Genomic DNA, 6,606 nt, shown 5'->3' with positions numbered 1-6,606 from the left:
GAGTAATAGGGGAGTTACTTAGCAGAAAACAAATATCTCAAACTAACAGTTACCTAAATATGGGAAAAATCATTTTAACACATTTTAAACGATATGAAAGTTTTTCTGTGTAAACAATAACAAAATGGTTAAATGATATTATACTTAACTTATCGCAAATCATGTCACAAGACATAAAATTTATTAAATAGAAAATAAGTAAAAAGTAATAAACATCCGTATCCTTTATCAACCTATCAGTTCTATTTTCAAAATAATAAATAAAATACCGAGCTTCAAAACCTTATAAAACATTTTAAAACAAAATGTAAGCAAATCTAGAAAATAAATAACTCTTTTCATCTACCTGTAAATGTTCAACTTTAAAACTTTGTTTTCAACTTTTTACAAAATAATACTTAATTATAAAATAAACATGTTAGAAATATAAATACAATCACTATTTAAAATAGTTAACTAGATAAAATTCTAATTTTATAAATTAAATAAAGTAGGTTCAATAATTAAGTACAAACATTGGTAGTATATCTATTAAGAGTATTGAGAACCACGACTGGACACCATCCTACTCAGGATTACGAATTATGTTCCTCACTTAACTGATGTGGAACCCCATCATTAACTCTTGATTCTATGGCCAATCATTGCACTTACCATGGTTGGGTGCCCATTTATCCAGTTCAGGTTGACCGTTGATTGTGATCATAAGAAATAGGTCTCTTCACGATGTGTCAAAACGTTCGACTACTACTAAATAGTGAATGATCATTAGCACATCATCTTCATTTAAACCTATCAGACAAACATATGGTTTCCTAAGATATCTCTTCACTTTCCATAACTATCTTTACATAACATAGTTCACTGGTAAAGATGGAGAGGAAACTTTCGGATCTCAGTTGTGATATTAATCCCTTATGCATCCCTTACTATATAAGAATTTAATATCACAATCATTCATCCTAGGATAGTATGTCACTCTAGATATGATATGACAAACTATCATTTCAGGCTTTCACATGCTCTTTATCGGATCCCAAAATAATCACATATATGTACTTTTTTCTCAAAAAGTAAAATAGAAAATAAAGCATACAAGTATATGGAATATACATCTGATTTCTTACCATGCAATGGCCCAACCTGTAAAAATAAAACAGTACTCATGCCTCACAATAATAGAATCGTAAATAAACATGCATCAATTGCCTAATAATAACATAATGTAAATTAACTCCCGAATATCTATTCACCACCACATGCAAATATTGAGAGACCATACTTTCATTTAAATAAAATCAAGGACATCGCATCTATAATTCGATCCTTCCGAATTTCAACCTTTAAACCATTTTTTTTCTTAACTCAACCAAATCTTTGTATATTCTTTAAAGAAATAAAAGTAAATCTTTCAATATACTCAAATATTAATACTCGTTTTATAAAATAATTTGAACACAATGACCAAAATTGGTCAAAGGTAGTTTATGTAGGTAATTCAAGGCAAAACCCTCGACGGTTGGTTAAAGCTAGTAAAAATTTGGCTAAGTGTTGAAAAATGATTTTTCAAATTTCTTCAAATTGAAAATGAGTTTTTGCAGATGAAACTCTTAAATAGGATATTTGATATCATGTAACTTTTAAAGCTCAGTTCAAATGAAAAGTCCAATAAGTAGAGAGTCGAAAATCTGACAAAAATGTCAAAAATCACATTTTGTTCTTGAACCCAAAAATTATATTTTTATTTGTTGAGATTTTATTTTTTAAACCATTCTCAATATTTATAAATGAGGGTAATCCCTTTGTTTTCATTAAATATCTTAAAGTAAATGGACTAGAAACAAACTGAACTGGAGTTTTTTATATAGGGTTGAGCGATTGAGGTAGTTTGGCCAACTAACCCGAGGGTTGTTAGGGCAATAGACCGGTTGACTGAGCTTGGTAGGTCGATCGAACTTGAGAATTACTAACCTTTAAATTCTTCATGGGGCGAAGGCTCGGTCGATCGGATGGAAGGTAGGTCTTCTGAGCTTTCTTGGGTCGATCGGGCAAAATGGATTTATTATCTATTTCGACGATTTTTTCCAAAATCTATTAAAAATTTTAAAAAATAACTTTTTAAATCGATTTAACAAGGAAATACACTAAAAAAATAATTCTAAACATGATTTTGTTAGAAATCAATATTTTTCTAATTTAAAATAAAACATACAAAGTTTTAAATCAAAGTTATGATGCATTGAAAACTATGACTAGTAGGAAAGTTTAGAAGTTCCTTATTATCGAAAACTAAAAAAAAATATGAAAAAGATATAAGAATTCACCGTGGAGCACTAAATAATACATCTAAAAGAATGATCTTTTTAAAATATCTTTTATCCTAACTTTAATGAAAATAATATTAGATTTTTAAAATTGAATTTACGAATCAAATCAAAACTAAACCTAGTAGGAAGGTCCAAAAGTTTTCTATCTCAGATTTGAAAGTTAAAACTCTATGAAGCATGCAGGAGATCAAGTTAGTCGAAGGTTCTGTGTCGTACTTTGTTGAAATTTCTAACTTGTTAAACCTCTTCGAAGATTGTGATGATCCGATTGTTTTTTTCTTATAGAGTGATGTTCAACGGATCTTCTAAATCGACAAAAACGTAGGTCGAAAACGGAAGAGGCTAGGGTTTTGTTTTAAGAGAAGATGACGTGAGAAATAAATGGAGAATCTCTGAAATTTTCATAAGTCATAGTATTTATAGTGTTAAAAAGACTTTTCTTTTTTGCTAAGCAAGCAAGGAAAGTGTATTAAATTAGTAAAAATTGTACATAAGGAGGTCCCTAACGATTTATAGAATAAAACTAAGGAAGTTCAAGCTTGTCTCCAAAATAAGCATTTTTAACAATTAAAGGCAAATCTAGAACTCGTTTGAAGATCAAAGATGAACAATTATGAGTTGTAATAGCAGCAAGGACGTCTACAGTTGCATTTGCCTGTCTCCAAACATGGTTTACTCAAAAGTCAATTTTAGAAATCAACTTCCTAGCTTTATGCACCCGTTGATCTAGTCTCCAAAAAACTTTCTGAGCAAGGAGACTTTTCACTATGATTGCAAAATCCAATTCAATGATGATTTTTCTTCCAACTAACTAGAAACTCTCCAAAGTAGCTACCAAAGCATGGGTTTCTTCTTCATTGTTTGTCACAACACCAAAATCCCAATACCCTACTTCCACAAAGTCTCCATTTTCATCGTAGAGAATGGTATCATTTCCTGAACGACTTGAATTATCAATTGCAGACCCATCAAAGTTTAATTTGAACTAGCCTGAAGGAGGTCTTTGCCAACGAACAATGACTATACAGTGAGGATGAATATATTTCTTATGGATTCCAATATGCATTAGTTTTCAAATTGCACCATCTGAAAAAGAGAACTTGAAAGTTTGATGCACCTCCAGCTTCTTAATCCGTTTAAGGAAACTATGAATGACTCTTTGGGCTATGGAAGTAATGCTATCAAAAATGCATCTATTCTTGGCTAACCAAACATTCCAGCAGACTACCCATGGGACCATACCAATGACTGTACTGAATTGAGACTTTTTAGATAGCCCCCATTTAAGCAACGAAGGTGGCATTATTTTAGTTTCCACTTCTAGGAGGTGTAAAGAAGTTCCACACCTTTATTGTAAAAGAACATTGAAAGAAAAGGTGTAAGATTGTTTGTTCCTCAACTCCATGGTAAGGGCATCTAGAAGCCATGGAAAAATCCCATTTTTCTGGACTAAGTCCACCGGGCAAGTTTTGTGAAATATCTTACACGCCAAAGTCTTCATCTTAGTGGGAACCTGAGAATTTCAAATTGCCTTACATATTTGAGAGAAGTTTCCTCTTACCCTTAAAGAGTCCCAAGCCGAATGAGCCGAAAACATTCCGGATCTTGAAGCCATCCAGATCGTTTTATTGAAGCTACTGTACTGAACGTTAGATGCAAGAATCTTTACTACAACATTAAAATTCTCAATGCCGTCTCTTAGCAAAGAAACATCCCAACCACCTTGAACCCAGACCTCCTTCATTATAATATTTTTATTTTCATTTGGGTAGAGATCATTAGGGGACAAGATTCTCTCTAGTTATGTAAGAAAAGTGATGATGTTACTCCATCTCCAATCAACCTTTTAGAAAGGCGAATTATCGGTTGCAGAAAACTCCAAATACTTCTCCATAGTTTAGAACCTCTCGTATTTGAGGATTCCTCCAATTTCCATCTTTAGCAGACTTCTTCTTAAAGAAATCTACCCAAATCCCTTTCTCATTTGTCAATCTCCAGAAAATTTTATGCACCTCTAAAAGAGTTCTAATACCCAGGTCACCTTCCAATTTTAGTTTATACACTTTTTGCCATGCCACAAGGTGATTTTTACTCTTCCCCTTAATACTTCCCCAAAAGAACTTAACGAAGCACGATTCCAAAGAATTTGAAATTGCATTTGAAATAGGGAGAATGGAGATAAGGTAGACTGAGATAGAGGTGAGCAGATATGAGAGTAAGGTTAATTGACCTCCCTCCAAGAGGAGTTTGGCTTTCCACCCCCCCATTTTTCTCGAATCTTAAAAATCAAGCTCTTACATATTTCTCTCATCATTTTTTCAGAGAACAATGGAATGCCCAAGTAATTAGTATGGAGACAACCCTGATGAAAGCCCAGGATCTTCTTCACAAGATCAATTCTTCTTTCTTCCACGTGTTTTTCAACAAAAAAACTACTTTTCTCTAAGCTGATTTTCTGACCCGATGGCTTCTTGTAGGATTCCACAAAAACCTTTAATAGTCGATAAGGACTTAGCAGTGGCCATGGTGAAATGATTAAATCATCCACAAAAAGGAGAAGGTTTTATTGAATCGTCCGAATCTGATTCTTTAACAAGGATACAAAAAATCTTCACTTTCTGTTATTTATATATATATATTCTCTTTTCATATCCTTTCTTTTGGATCGGAATTGTAACAGGTTTCAATTTGGTTATAAAAAAATTTTAAATTTATTTTGATTTGATCTGAGAAAGTTCAGATTGTAATAGATTTAGGGAAGGACGATAGTGGGATGTAATTGTCTCGGTCTCTCGGATTTGTACATCTTAATTAGTGCCGGTGGCCTGAGTCGACTCAACTTGTTCATCCCCCATCTAGTACGAGAGGTAAGAATCGAAACCTCCACATAACTTTTGTTAGTGGATTTCTATATTGACTTTGAGTGATTATTTGCATATGTCAGATTGCACTTAGTAAAAAAAAAGGGCACCTTACGAGGATGACATTATAAGATAAGAATCAAATTTCATCATCGATTTCTTGTCCTTTAGGAAATTAAATTCAAAATAAACCCAAAATTATTTAAAATTTGATTAGACTTGACTTTAGGTCCCATCAAGCTTAATAGGTAAAGCTAATCTAAGTTGCTCCAATTGCACTTCCTAATCAAGATCGGTACCTAAGCGAGATCTTGCCTTGCTGTACCCTACTGTACTAGGAGGATAGACTATGTCTATTTTAGACGAAAAGGTGATTTAAAAGTACCCTTACTTCGTATTGTGCACCACCTCTCATCTGAGGATTAAACTGATCAGCTTTGATTTCAAAGAACTAAGTTGGAGGCTTAGATTAGCCCTTTGAAAGAATTAGGGGTTGTCTAGTCTATATAACCCATAAAGCACTATGTGAATTTCTCCTTATTTTCTATGCGAGTCCATATTATATGTTAAAATAGATACAGAACCTCAAATAGATTTTCAACATCATCGAGTTTAGGAGAGAATCATAGATCCTGTGTGTCTTATGTGATAATTATGGTCATACTCCCAAGTATGGTTTGAGTTTGCCCATGCTTCGTGTTACGTAGGTTAATATGCATAGTTCCCAAAATTCTTATTCGATAGTGACACTTAGTTCATTAAAGCAACCATATCACATAGATAATTGATTTTTCTTATATATGGTACTTAGATAGAACGAGTTCACTCAGGATAGTCACTTTGGTAACCATGCGGATTTCTATGTTCATGACACCTCAATGATGAATCCAACTATAATTCTCGAAGAATCCTATGATTCTCAATAATTCTTCAAATATAAAACTGCAAACCTAGAGTCAACATTCAATCATTCACTTTTATCCTCTCTTCCAAATTTTTCATTAGAGTTCTTACTGATTGAATTGCTAAATTAACAATAATAATAGCTTGTCCAACAACAACAGGACATGGATCAAGCCTTAATCAGCCCAGGGACTTAATTGAGTCACCTCGCGATATCTTTAGAAGATGAAAATTTTGATCAATTCGAAAATGAGGATATCTCAATCCTTGAAAATCCACCATTTTTTCAAAATACCTTTAGTGACCAATTTGATTATTTTGAGGAATTCGATGATTGTCTATCAATGACTGATAACACTTTATCGATTGAAGTCCAACTAGGTCAGCTAACTGTGCCTTCAAAAGAAAGAAAGAATTATTATTTTTCAAATGAGATAACCCGTAAGAGCCAATCCATGTTTTAAATTCCCAATGAACTAGCCAATTGTACAAATTTGGCTAAGGAAACTGATCAA

Source organism: Akebia trifoliata, chromosome 2 (genome assembly GCF_017979445.1).
Source record: "Akebia trifoliata isolate Shusen 1 chromosome 2, ASM1797944v1, whole genome shotgun sequence".
In the NCBI taxonomy this organism is placed as follows: domain Eukaryota; kingdom Viridiplantae; phylum Streptophyta; class Magnoliopsida; order Ranunculales; family Lardizabalaceae; genus Akebia; species Akebia trifoliata.
The sequence above is the reverse complement of the archived record's forward strand: the minus strand, read 5'-3'. Positions refer to the sequence as shown.